General features: G+C 35.7%; 1 long non-coding RNA gene across 2 annotated transcripts in view; it reads left to right on the top strand.

Annotated features, from left to right (window-relative positions):
• The first annotated feature begins 235 nt into the window (after positions 1–235).
• The window catches only part of LOC128931343 (uncharacterized), a 108,192-nt gene continuing 93,719 nt past the window's right edge, over positions 236–14,708 (top strand). Inside the window, exons 1-3 of one of the 2 annotated variants that reach the window (XR_008479613.2) lie at positions 236–459; positions 10,168–10,375; positions 11,112–11,203. This is a non-coding gene — a long non-coding RNA (uncharacterized LOC128931343). The remainder of the gene's footprint in view (positions 460–10,167; positions 10,376–11,111; positions 11,204–14,708) is intronic. The other variant, XR_008479612.2, reaches the window with a different exon arrangement.

The following is a 14,708-nucleotide window of genomic DNA, read 5'->3' as shown; positions in this document are numbered from 1 at the left end:
GGAAAGCAGTAAACAAATCTTTGGCTAAAAACTTGAATAGAGAGAGCAAAAATGAGAAAGAAGGTGGTTTGGGACATGGCCCCAGGGATATTAAACTACTCTAACTTTTTTGAGTTGAGCTGGAATGGCTAGATAGAATAAGACTGAAAAAGAAAGCTTGGAAGTTTGTCCTGTGAAGCCATTAGAACCTCCTGGCAGATGACAAAATATATTTGGATACGGATGTCTCCAGGACGTTAGTGCCAAGGCTCCAGAGAACGCGCGACTGCATCAGCTTGAATGCCTGCTTCTGACTCCTCTGGACACCATCAGAGATCTTAGAACTCATCTCTTTAACATGGGATCCATGCCCAGGACCAGATCCCTGACTTCTCTATAAACTACCAGTGCTGTGACACTGCAGCAACCCTCAGCTAACAGAAGCATGAAAGGGCTCAAGCAGAACCAAACCCAGATTTGGTAAGTAGCATGGGGATTTTTCAAAAGTCTAACTAACTAGAATAGATAAAACCACCACAGGAATCTTACATTTCACCCTATTTTTAAGGCAACATATATCAGCTTAACAGTTTATATTTTAAAAGCACTTTCCATCTATATTATGTAGTCTTTAAAACAACCGTATAAACTCTGTATTGTAAAAAAGCTTATTTTGAAAATATGAATTTACAGCATCTCAAACAAGATGACAAAAATAGTGAGGGCCAGGGCAGGGACTCAAATCCTGACCCTGATTACATATTTTATGTTTCTTCCCTAGAAATATTGTGGTTTGACTGTAAAATGTAAGCAGAAATTTAAACAAATGCTGAGCCAGAAAAAGACCAAGAATTAAAAACTATCATGAAAACAAAACATAAACAATGTATTTTGTGACACAAAAGTAAATATTTCAATGTTTATTTTTAAATTTCTTTTACTATGTCTGTTCCCAATATCATTTTGTCTTCCAGTAACTCCTCTCCACCACGAATCTGGTAACCTCTCTGGTAGGATAATCTCACCTTAGGCTTTCATCCTTCCTTTCTTCCCTGTCCTGTATCCAATCCCCTATTGATCTCAAAGGATCTTTGTTTGCCTTATCAACTGCATTTTCCCCCATTTATTCCATCTTTTGATTCAATATATCTCCCAAACTGTCCTGTGTAAAAGGGTTATATACAGATATAGAACAGGAGTGCTTTATCTGGATGTTTTAGAATTGATGGCAGTCATGGGCTCACATATTTCCCAATGGAATTTTGGCATTAGGGAGCAAAGACCTAAGACTGCTAGCATAATTCCCTTCCATTACCTTTTAGAAACACTCAGAACCTCATCCCCATCCCAGCTCACTCATTTCCATTACCCAGTTATCAGTAAGGGTATCAATAGGAAGAAAAATCTTCCCAAATGAAAACAGATAATTTTCTAGTTCTAGCATTTTGACTCACTCTCTACCAAGAAGATGTACTTCAAAAAAAGAAAAAGGGCTTTAATTTTCCTGTGCTGAACTTTCCAGGCTTTACTGAAAAGAAATGACTGCTATTTGGTAAGCAGTGGTCCTACAAGCAAAGGCAAGGAATACATATAATAAAGCAACATCACTTTTTGTGGAAATGAACAGTGGGAATTTTAGCCATCAGCACAATTACTTACTGTTATAAATACTATGTATGGAAGGGAGGCCAAGATCAGCTAGTTTTCTGGGTGTACTAGAAACACTGAATTCCTTATATATCATGAAAAGAAAATTATTAGCCCAGGAAAATGGAGCTACTGGAATGAAATCAAGTGAGATCTAATGTTGAGAATGTGATTAGAGCACATGCGGTATTCACTAAGTTGATTCTTTATGTTTTAACCTCAGAAAGCATTTTAAAGTTCTTTGTTATTTTGACTGATGTGATGTTTCTACTTATGACAACATTCATTTTATAAACGTTGATGCTTATCTTTGGTTTCTGAAACACTACTGCTAAAAGTGTATTGGGTCACTATGTTAGAACATGATTCTTGTCATTTTTATTCAACTGGATCAAAATATTGATTTGAGAATGACAGGAATAGCTAACTTTATGAATCTAGACTTAACTGTGTCTGGTTCATTCACAAACAGGTTAGTACACTAATTTCTTCCATTTGCCAAAGTACCATTTAGTTGATATCGGGAGGTGTGAGGCAGCCAGGCAGAAGGGGCAGTCCTATAATTGTTTGATTCTGCTGCCCTATTCCTTTCTTGCTGAAAATCAAGTAGTAGAATAGGTCTCCTCTCATCTCCCTCTCTCCTACAGAACCCAAGCCACTTAAAGGAGATGGGCTATGTCTTATCTCTGGATGTGGCTTTGAATATAGAAGCCATCAGTTCTTGTTACACTCACTCCTCCCATCAACATGTAATAAATTACTAAAAAAATGTGTTCCTAAGTAGTATCTGCAAGTACTAATCCTGGTTTTTACTTAAGGCAAATTAACTGTGCAGTCCCCCCATTAATAAAAATAACAACAATAGCAAAAGAAAATTTATCACATACCAGCTACTCTTCTATGCATTTTAAACATATATTACATTCTTTAATTCTCACAATATTAGACATCATCCCCTTTTCATGAATAAGAACAACTGAGAAAACGATAATTTAAATAACTACCCTAAGCTTCTCAGGACTTTCCTATGGTCTTCAGGCTCTCTAGCTCCAGAAGCAGTGGTGTTCACTGTTGCGTTAAATGACCTTAAATATTGAGCTATTAAATGTGAGGGTATATTAAGAGAGTTCTTAGGAAAATTTCTATAATGTTCTAAAATATCAATTTTATTCTGTAGTTGGTATGAATATAGATTCCATGGGGTATAAATGACTAATAAACGAGATGAATACACACACTGAGATATTTAGATTTTTAAAAAGAAACGTACTAAGCCAAATTGGTCAGTGTTTAAGCAATGTAATTAAATGAAGACTATCTCAAGCAGAAACATTTTCCTAAAAGGTTGCATTCTCTCCGTTTCTCAAGATATTCATCATGGGAAGCAGCCAATGCTAAAGATAGATTTAGATCCTACTTAGTTTAAATGTGGTTTTACTTAAAAATGAAAATCTAGTCTTTCCATAGCCCTTTCTAAATTGGATATGCCTTCCAAAATTGTTTTTAAAATATGTAGAAAGAATCATTTTAGAAGATTTTTATTTAATGTAAAAGTAGTGAAACACTTGATGATATTACCACATTACCACATGTACGGGATATGCTCCTGCGTCATGAAATCCTTTTGTTCATGACACCAGGAAATACAAAATGCTACTACAGCACTAAGTATATCAATCACATTAGTCATCTAATGGGTAGGAGAGGACAATCTATGGAAGTGCTTTATGAATTTGTTACTTTATACTGCAGCCAGATTATGTCAGTTTTCATATCTATGCAATGATACAGAAAGGGGTTAAGAACCAGATGGTTAGGAGAATTTGTGAAGTTCTATGAAAAGTGAGAATCTTTTTTTTTCCCCAAGGGATACTAAAACAAATTTTATTTACTGATGAGAAGAGCAGCAATATGACATTGCAACAGACATGAAAATAAGAGAATGGAAGCCATTACTGTAACAATCTACTTCACTGAGTCCCTGAGTTCCAGAAACAGCACCTCTCTCCTAAACACAGCTTATGCTATTCCCAATCTCTGGATTGTTCACCATTTCACCATTTGTTTCTCTTTCTCCCTTGTCACCTGTTTACCTGACTCCTTGCATTTGATTGCTTCCGGTTTCCTAGTTTTCATTTACAGTCAAACTAGAAAACAAGAATCTCGACTAGGTTCATGTTAGTCAAAGGTATATGTTAAATTATGAATGAGTAATTAGATACATGAAATGAGGCCAATTTTTTTCTGATTATACAAACATATTAGTGAGATGAAAAAGTTCTACAACAAATGTAGATGAAATACAAATTGTATATAAACAGATAATTATATTTTTTATCTCGTAAAGTAATAGTTTTATTTTAGCTACTCAACTATATTAGTAAATTTTTGGTCTATTTATATTCAAAATTCTGTGACTTCTTAGCAGAGATAGCAGATTCCCAGGCTTTGGTCAAATAAAAAAAAAATTACATTGCTTTTTGCCAGAAGCTTACAATTTGCTAATTTTTATACTGTCCAACATACCTCTTGAATGTACTTATTTGTAGGTTAAATTGAGCTGCATGATTTAGAGGGTTAGAAGATGTATAAGAGTGTTTCTCATATATGAGTTAACTGAGGGGCTTTATAAAGAAATAAAACCAAAGTTAAATTACAAACTATTGAAATCAAAATTTTAAAAGCTTCATAGAGATGGAAAGGGTACGATATATTTCCTTCCCATTATGAGGATCACAGCTAACATTCTTAAAACAAAAGACAGGTTAACAAAAAAGTGTAATACATTTATCTGATGAAAGTTTTATATGACACAGGAGCCTTAAGAAATGAAGACCTAAAGACTCAAGGGAAGACTGTGCACTTCTATGCTTGGATTCAATAATGAGTGAACAGCCATAGAGACATGTGATTAGACAAAAAGGAATTATGTAATAGTAATAGATTGACTGGGGAAACCCAGCAAGGCCTTTCTGATCAGATTCTTCTTGGCCTCTGTGTGTGACATTCCTTCTTCCAAAGTATAAGGCTTGGCCCTTTCTGGAATGAGGGCATTGAGACCAGCTCTCAGACAAGGCTACTCAATTTCTTTATGGCAATATCTTACATAGAAAAGTGAAGGAAGGTGAAGTAATATTTCCGAGGTTCATGGCTGACTTTGGAGTAGAGGGGTTCTAGTTTCTATGATCCACGTTGGAGAAGAGGAATTCTAGATTCTATAACTTGGGAGAGAAAGAGGAGCATCGAGATAGGAAGCAGGAGAAGGTCAGAAAGCCTTTGCTTCTGAGTCTTCTCTCACATCATTTAGTTCAAAGTACTTAGCATACCCAAGTGCCAAATTTTAAGGTATCATTTTAGGAGCTCCAACAGCTTCAAAGTTAATAAAATTCGAGCTAACATCTTTAATGTAATATGAGTATTGCTTTGCTACAATGTACTGGAGTTTATGACACAGGCTGTTTTGAGTTTAAATAATAGTATACTATTATTTAATGCTAACATTGATTGTTCTGCACTTGTATCCCAGAACTTAAAATATAATAATAATAAAAAATTATGATTCAGGTACTGTTTTACATGATTTGGGTTTATAGAAGTTTTTAAACATATTACAACAATCCTATAAGGAAATGTTTGTTTACATATTTATAAAAACTGTAAGTTATGATAATTTATCAAAATCAGGCAGTTAGTAAGTGATGGAGTAAGTTTAAAAACTGGCAGTCTGACAACAAAATTCTCTTCAATAGTACATGACATTGTCTCTAAAATAAAATTTCCAATGCTATTCCTCTCCACAATTGAGTACTCAAAAGAATCATATAGGGAAATAATGTTATTGGGATTTAAAATATAAAATATGATATTTCTAACATGTCTACCTTTGAGGTTATGTAGCTAGAAACTGTGAAATTAAACTAAAAAGACATTAAAAAGAGAAAGGTATACAATTTTTATTTAATGTTAATATTTAAAATTTTCATGTGCAGGGAAGTAGTCACAGAATAGAAGTCAAGATCCAAAGAGGTGATTAAATTTGTATTACGTATATATAATCTTAGCAGAGCATGACAAATTGTGAAGATGTGATTATAAAAAAAAAGAAAAAGAAAAACATCCATGCTTCTACAGGCAGTAAACCGTGGAAGGCAAGAACATAGGGGTGGAAGGTAAGAGCGAACTAGTAAGATTTTGTTTATGCAGATTCATCTTAGGACTGTCTCCATGTGCATCAATAATTGTTGCTCCTTCCTTCCTGGTGTGAAAGAGGAAGGTAGCTTAATATGGCTTGAATCTGTGTCCCCATGCAAATCTCATGCTTAATTACAATCCCCAATGTTGGAGGTGGGGCACAGAGAAAAGTGATTAGATCATGGAGGCTCTTTCTCATGAATGGATCAGCATCATCCCCCTTTGTACTGTCTTCACCATAGTCAGTGATGTTCCTGAGATCTGGTCATTTAAACAGCTGTGGCACTTCCTCCCTTTCTCTCTTTCTCTTGCTCCTGCTCTTGCAGAAAGCCACCTGCTCCTGTCACAAGTAAAATCTTCCCGATGCCTTCCCAGAAGCTGATGCCACTATGCTTCCTGTACAGCCTGAAGAACCATAAGCCAGTTAAACACTTTTTCTTTATAAATTACCCAGTTTCAGATATTTCTTTATAGCAATGTGATAACGAACTAATATGTATCTTCACAAGGAAAAGTTATGATCTGCTGTTAGGCAGACAGGAGAAAATAGAGAGCTTTTTCTCAATTGCCTTTAGCTTAAATACTTCTTACGTCACAGCAGCATATTTTGGAGTGGCATATCTGATACCCTTCAAATGGAAAAAAAAAAGAGTTGCTTATCAGTAGTTAAAAATGTCAGAGTCATTCTTAGCCATGTAGAAACCTAATGAGTCCTAGTTTCTAAGAGTCGTTTTCTGCTCTTCTGAGTATATTACATGCTTGATGCAAAGAAGAAAAGAATAGGTTACTAGATATTATTATTATTTAGGATTATGATTATATGAGTAAGACAGGATAAAGAGGAAACCATCTAGACATAATAACATACAACTGAAACATTTAAGTGCAGAAAAATTTCGTACTGAAGAGGAGTAATAAAACCCACACCAGTCACAATTATAGTTCCAACATCTGGAAGAACAGTTGGTACAGAAAATATTCCAACCCATGAGCATTAGTCAGAGCTAGCTTCACATTGTAGTCAGAATGTGGCCCATGGCATGTGCATTTGTTAGAGGTGGCAAAAGTGGTGGTATGAAAGAGAGCTATTCCAAGTCCTTTGTGAGCGGTAGCAGTCATTTCCTGGACTGTCTCTCTTAGTGCATTAAGAAGTGAATGTAAAACAAAGGTAATAAATAGTTTTACCTATTTCTAGTTAACTGACTTGCAGGTTTAATCAGTACTCCCTAGACCAATGTCCACGGAACTATCTGCCCAACAGTGGGATTGCACACCTCCAACATCAGTGATTTTTTTCCTCCAAAACCTGTTTATGCAGTTTTTGTTATTACGGTTACTTTAATTAAGTTTAATGCTGTCAACATTGCAAACAAAGTTTTAGATTAAATGTGAGATGACTGAGAGGTTGGAGAAAATGATAAAATTAAAATTTGTTGCTCAGAGTCCTTTTAAATATAAATTCATATTCTAATGTATATAAATCCAAACTGAAAACATAGATGCCTTGTGACTACAGGTTACAAAAAAAAAAAAAAAGAAAAAAAAACTTGCTAGGCATGGTGGTGTGTCCTTATACTCCCAGCTACTTGGGAGGACCATTGCTTGAGTCCAGGTGCTCTGGAATATAGGGCACTATGCTGATCCAATGTTCACACTAAGTTTAGCATCAATATGGTGACTTCCTGGGAGTGGGGAACCACCAGGTTGCTAAAGGAGGAGTGAAACTGCCCAGGTCAGAAACAGAGCAGGTTAAAACTCCCATGCTGATCAGAAGTGGGATTGTGCCTATGAACAACCACCATACCATTGCACTTCAGCCTGGGCAGTTTAGGAATACCCCAACTCTAAATATAAATATATATTCGATCCTGAGTATAAATGATTCTCCTGTCCCACCCTACAGAGTAGCTGAGATTATAGGCACCCGCTACCATGCCCAGCTATTTTTTTTATATTTTTTAGTAGAGATGGGGTTTCACTATGTTGGCCAGGCTGCTCTCAAACTCCTCACCTCCTGGTCCGCCCATCTCAGCCTCCCAAAGTGCAGGGATTACAGGCATGAGCCACTGTGCTCAGCCAAATAATTTTTTTAAGTAAATAAATATTTTTAAAAGATTGAAATTAAAGCAGTCTTGGGCTGGCATGCATTGGTATTTTAGCAAATAAACATTGTATGTGTTAGGTTAAATATGTGTCTTACAACTATATGTATATATTGAATTTAAATGTATAATATTTATACATTATAAGATAATATTGGAAAGCATTAATAGGTTAATCATTTTGAGTTACTGTTGTGTCTGTCAACTTAATTTAGTGAAATAAATGCAGTAAATATACCTATCATGTGACTTGCATGTTTTAAATTTCAAGTAACAAATCACAGAATGCCCTTCTGCACCAGCTTACAATGTTCCTTTTTTTAGAAAAATTAATATTTACTTATTTATTTATTGAGACAGAGTTTCACTCCGTCACTCTGACTTGAGTGTAGTGGCACAATTTTGGCTCACTGCAAACTCTGCCTCCCGGGTTCAAGCGATTCTTGTGTCTTTCAAAACTCATAGTGTTTTCAGAAAGCTGATGGATTTGTGTTGGGCCTCATTCAAAGCTATCCTGGGCTACCTTGCTCACAGGCTGTAGGTTGAACAAGTTTGGTTACAGGCTACCACATTTATTTTCATTTATTTTTAGACCTAGAAAAGAAAGACATAGTGATTCTGTTAGATTAAACTGTCAGAATTTGCAAAACAGATTTCTAATAAGTCCACAAATTATCCTTTATCTTTTGAAATCAAAGAAAACAAGTATTTTTCTCAAAAAATTGAGATATTTGGTATTATTTGGTGTGAGAAGTGAAAATAATAATGCCAGGACACGGAGCTCAGTGTTAAACTTCTCTTTTTAACTTTTATTTTAGGTTCGGGGATATATATGCATGTTTGTTATACAGGTAAAGTCATGTTTTGGGGACTCGTTGTACAGATTATTTTATCACTAAGCCAAGACCCATGAGTTATTTTTTTTTTAATCTTCTATTTCCTTTCAGCCTCCACCCTCACATAGACCCCGGTGTCTGTTGTTTACATTTTTGTGTGACATAAAATAGTCTTTTTCAAATATACACAGATAACACTTCCAGATGAATTATTCTTTCAAACTGGAAGATATGTGCAGGCTTTGTCATCTGAGAGCACAGGTTCAAATTCTGTGCCTTGTCTCTCACTAGCAACTCATTCCAAAAAGATTACATAACCTCTCTAGTTCTCATCATATAAATGTAATTTGTACATCTTAAAGCTTTATACGCTGAAAGTGCAATAGTATATTTGAGAGTGCCTATTCTGGTATGCAACAGATATTAACAATTCAAGAACTTGTTTTGTTTTGTTTTTTCCTTTCTCAAACACTTTATCTTCATCCTTTTGTGTAAGATTGCATTACAAATTATAGTTTTTATTCTTCAAGGCTTACTTATGTTAGTTATTATTGCTGCCATGGATTTTTTCTTTTATCTCCAGTACCCATCCATCTCATTTAAAAAGCTCAGACTATAGTTTTAAAAGAAGTTATCTATTTCAGAATTTTCTTTCTCTGTCACATCAGTGGGGTACTAATATCCACATCAGAATACAAGAGGACCAAAAGACAAGACCAAACCTGGAAAATAAAATCTTCTACCTACCCAGGTTTCCAAGTGAGAATCTGATATTTTTATTATAACCTGCAAGGGATTGTTTAGAAACATTCCCCCTTTAATTCCTTTCAATAGTTACCAAAGATAAAAAAATTTAAGTATGTATATTTTAAATATATATATTTTATTATATATATATAAACAGATGTACACATATACTTGTAGCACATATAGAGATCAAATGTTTTTAAAGATTATTTTGCATGCTAGATGTTTTCAGTGTTATATTATTCTTATTATCATATTTTTCATTTGTTATGTTTAAAGTACAGAAAACTATTTTATTGTAATTTTTAAAAACTAAGAGACTTGGTAAAGAGCCACTATTTGGTCAGTTCCCAGGATTTGTTATTCTACATAAATTTTTAACACCTTCATCTACTAAACAATGTAGCTCTCTTATACTTTTTACTCAATTGAAGTTCTCCCCTAGTTTACAATTATAAACCAACAAAATAAAATGAAATTTTAATGAGTTGTGGTTACCAAAATGTCTATAAATACTAATGACCAAATATTGAAACTAAGTTTTTACTGAACATGATGAGTGTATCTCCTCTCAAAGTGATCCTATGGTGCTGAAGATAGCAAGAGGTAGCAAAGGAATTTAAAAAAATTAAACAGGTAATTGAGAACTGACTCTGTTTCCATAGATACTGTGATTCATTACTGGGTACATTTCACTGTTCTGCTTCCCTAAATGTGGCTAAATGTGGCACATATACACCATGGAATACTATGCAGCCATAAAAAAGGATGAGTTAACACCCTTTGCAGGGACATGAATGAAGCTGGAAGCCATCATTCTCAGCAAACTGATGCAAGAACAGAAAACCAAACCCCACATGTTCTCACTCATAAGTGAGTATTGAACAATGAGAACACATGGACACAGGGAGGGGAGCATTACATACTGGGTCCTGTCAGGGTGCAGGGGCTAGGGGAGGGATAGCAGGGGATAGGGGTATAGGGGTGGGACAGCATTAGGAGAAATACCTAATGTAGATAACAGGGTGATGGAGGCAGCAAACCATCATGGCACGTGTATATCTATGTAACAAACCTGCATGTTCTACACATGTACCCCAAACTTGAAATATAATTTAAAAAGGGGAAAAAAAAAGATTTGACTGACCCACTAGATTTCAGACTTGCCTGGGCCCTGCAGACCCTTTGTTTTGGACAATTTCTCCAATTTGGAATGGTTGTATTTTTCCAATGTCTGTATCAATATTGTATCCAGGAAATAATTAGCTTGCTTTTGATTTTGCAGCAAGATGTAGAGTTTGGACTTTGTCTCAGATGAGAGTTTAAACTTTGAAGTTTTCAGTTAATGCTGAAATGAATTAAAACTTTGGGGGACTGTTGGAAGTCATGATTCATTTTGAAATGTGAGGACATGATATTTGTCAGGGGCCAGGAGTGGAATGATATGGCTTGGCTCTGTGTTCCCACCCAAATTTCATTCTGAATTGTACTCCCATAATTTCTACATTTTGTGGGAAGGACCTGCTGGGAGATAACTGAATTAGGCGGGTGGTTTCCCATGATTCTTGTGGTAGTGAATAAGTCTCACCAGATCTAATTGTTTTATCAGGGATTTCTGCTTTTGCATCTTCCTCATTCTCTCTTCGCCTGCTGCCATCCATGTAAGACATGATTGTGAGACTTCCCCAGCCACATGGACCTGTAAGTCTAATTAAACCTCTTTCTTTTATAAAATGTCCAGTCTTGGATATGTGGACTAATATTACTTCCATCATATTTCTCCATAGATATAAGGGCATACTCTCATAGAATGGTTAACAATGAGAACACATGGACACAGGGAGGGGAGCATCACACACTGAGATCTGTGGGGGGTGGGAACTAGGGGAGGTACAGCAGGGGGTGGGGAGTTGGGGAGGGATAACATGGGGAGAAATGCCAGATATGGATGATAGGGAGGAAGGCAGCAAACCACATTGCCATGTATGTACCTATGCAACAATCTTGCATGTTCTTCACATGTACCCCAAAACCTAAAACGCAATTATATATATACACACAAATATACACACACACACACACACACACACACACACACACACACATATATATATATATATGAACTATATACGTTAGCATATCATGACCTGAATGAATGTAGGCAACATCACAAGACAGTTTAAACATTGTTTTTGTTTTTTGGTTTTTTTTGAGAAGGAGTTTCGCTCTTGTTACCTAGGCTGGAGTGCAATGGCGCGACCTCAGCTCACCGCAACCTCCGCCTCCTGGGTTCAGGCAATTCTCCTGCCTCAGCCTCCTGAGTAGCTGGGATTACAGGCACGCGCCACCATGCCCAGCTAATTTTTTGTATTTTTAGTAGAGACAGGGTTTCACCATGTTGACCAGGATGGTCTCGATCTCTTGATCTCCTGATTCACCCGCCTCAGCCTCCCAAAGTGCTGGGATTACAGGTGTGAGCCAGCGCGCCCAGCTAAACATTGTTTCAAATTAAAAGAACAACAACAAAATATAGTTATGATACCAGATAGGTACTTCTGGAAATAGAAGTAATTCTTCCAAATTTACTTTTAAATGTCCTTCTCCAGAATCCTCTTGCTAAGGCCAATTAAAATCCAGTGTCATAATATATAAAACAAACATACAAGTCCCTGCAAGGTGAAGAGAAGGCAGACCAGCAAGAAACTCTGGTAACATAGGTGTGCTTTTACTGGGTTTTCATTTAGGCTCATATGTCCTAGAGTTGGAGCCAAAGAAGGCTGGAATCCAGAAACACAACAGCAAACAAAATAATTTCTGAACAAATACTGATCTCACTTCCAAAGGAACTGATCACTCTTCCAAAGTTAACAACTTAGGAAGATAGAAATTGTCTATGTCTGTTTACACATGCTGTATAGAACTGCCTGAGACTGCATAATTTATAAAGGAAAGAGGTTTAATTGACTCACAGTTCAGTGTAGGGGCTGGGAAGGCCACAGCAAACTTATAATCATGGTGTGAGTTGAAGGGGAAGCAAGGCACCTTTTTTACAAGTGGTAAGAAGAAAAATGAATGCAGGAAGAACTACCAAACACTTATAAAACCATCAAGTCTCATGAGAACTCACTCACTATCATTAGAACAGCATGGAGGAAACCACTCGATTGATTCAATTACCTCCACCCGGTCTACCCCTTGACACATAGCGATCATGGGGATTACGAAGATTACAATTCCAGATGAGATTTTGGTTGGAGGACACAGCTGAACCATATCAGAAACCATTTAGAAAATTACCACTCTACTCCTGCCAAACACAAAAGAAAATTGTGGCCCAACCCACCCCCCATGCCAAAAAAGGATGAGCAGGTTTCCATGCCCACAAGGCTTCAATGAGACTTGTAATAACAGTAGCTGGTTGACGTCCAAGAAGGAAGCTTACATTTTCATCCACAGTGGATGAAACCCCTCCTCATGGTCTCAGTGGAAATCACCTGTGGAGCTGGAACTTCCACCCCTACCTGTGGTGAAAACAATAGTGTCAAAATCGGCTATATGGAAAGTCAAAATTTTCAAAATGTCCCTGTGGTTATGAGATAATTCCTTTTCTCTGTTGTGTTCACTAAAGCCACTTGGGAAGAAATAATGAAGGAGCACTATGTATCCTAGCCAAGAAAGTATCAGAAAGGCTTATTGTAGAGCCCGAACTCTCAACCTAGCTCAACTATGAAGAGCTCCCACCTTTATCAGGTGTAAATGGAGGCCTAGTGAGAAAGCTGGACTTCTATCCTCACCTGAAAATAATTAGACAATTCCCTCCATCACATCTAAGTGAGATTGTAGTGGGGTCAGAGAGAGCCAAGTAAAATAGAAGGTTTAAGTATAATCCAGTCTCAAAACACAATACCCATAATATCTAGGTTTTAATTTTTAGTAAATTACTCCTCCTAAAAAGAATCAGGAAAATCTCAAACTGAATGAGGAGAAAAAGGTAATCACATGTCAACACAGATATGAGAGATGTTAGAATTATTTAACAAAGATTTTACCACAGCCATTATCAAAATACTTCAACATACACTTACTAACACATTTTCAGAAATGAAAAAAGCAGCAAAGACGTAGAAGATATGAATAAGAAACAAAGACAATGTTTGAACTTAAAAATTCAATAACCAGAAAGCTCAACAGAAGGGCTTAGCAGCAGGGTAGAGAGAACAGGGAAAGAATCAATGAACTAGAAGATAGAACAACAAAAATCACCAATCTAAAACCCAGTAAGTACTGAAAAAATAAAATAAGCAGAGTTGCAGGCACTTTTGGGACTATAGCAAAAAAAAAAAAAAAAAAAAAAAAAAAGTCTACCATTCACATCGTTGGAATCTTAACAGAAGAAAATAAAAGGAGCAGAACAAAAATGTACTGAAAAATGGATGAAAACTTCCCAAATTTTGCAAAAGGACTAAACCTACAGATTTAAGAAGCTAAATGAACTCAAAACAAGATAATCCTAAAGAAGTTCATGGCAAGTTATATCATATTCAAACTTCTGAAAACTAAAGAAAAAAATTTATAGAGAGAATGGCACCTTGCCCATGAGAGCAAACAATTTGAAGGACTGAATTTCTTACCAGAAATGATGAAAGCCAAAAAAAGTGTCATAGTCTTTTAAGTCCTGAAAGGAAACAACAACAACAATCATGTATATCCACAATTCTACGTCTACCGACAATATTCCTCAGGATCAAAAGGGAAAATAAGATATTCTTAGATTAAGCAAAAGTACCTTTCCTTATGGATCATAGCAAAGATCCTTTTGCCATATAAACTAACTATATTCTTAGATTTTTTTAAAAAAATAGCTAAAGGAGAATGTCTCTAAACAGAAATAAAATTGTATAATGAGAGATTAGAGAGAACAGAAGAGCATATTAGGCAAAAAATGTGGATAAATATAATTGAGTTTTATTCTTTTTGAATTTTCTTAATTATATTTGACATTTGAAGTCACAATTATAATCCTGATATAATTCAAAATGTAAATGCAAGAAATATTTAAAACAGTTATAAGTGGAAAAGTAATTTTTCTAGATGTCACCAAAACATGTAAAATGATGTGGCTAGTAGAAAAACTATATAAACATAATACAATACCTAATTAACCATTAAGATAAGTTATTAAAAGAATATATTTTAAAACATTATA

This window comes from Callithrix jacchus, chromosome 2, assembly GCF_049354715.1.
Source record: "Callithrix jacchus isolate 240 chromosome 2, calJac240_pri, whole genome shotgun sequence".
NCBI lineage: Eukaryota > Metazoa > Chordata > Mammalia > Primates > Cebidae > Callithrix > Callithrix jacchus.
The sequence above is the reverse complement of the archived record's forward strand: the minus strand, read 5'-3'. Positions and strand labels throughout refer to the sequence as shown.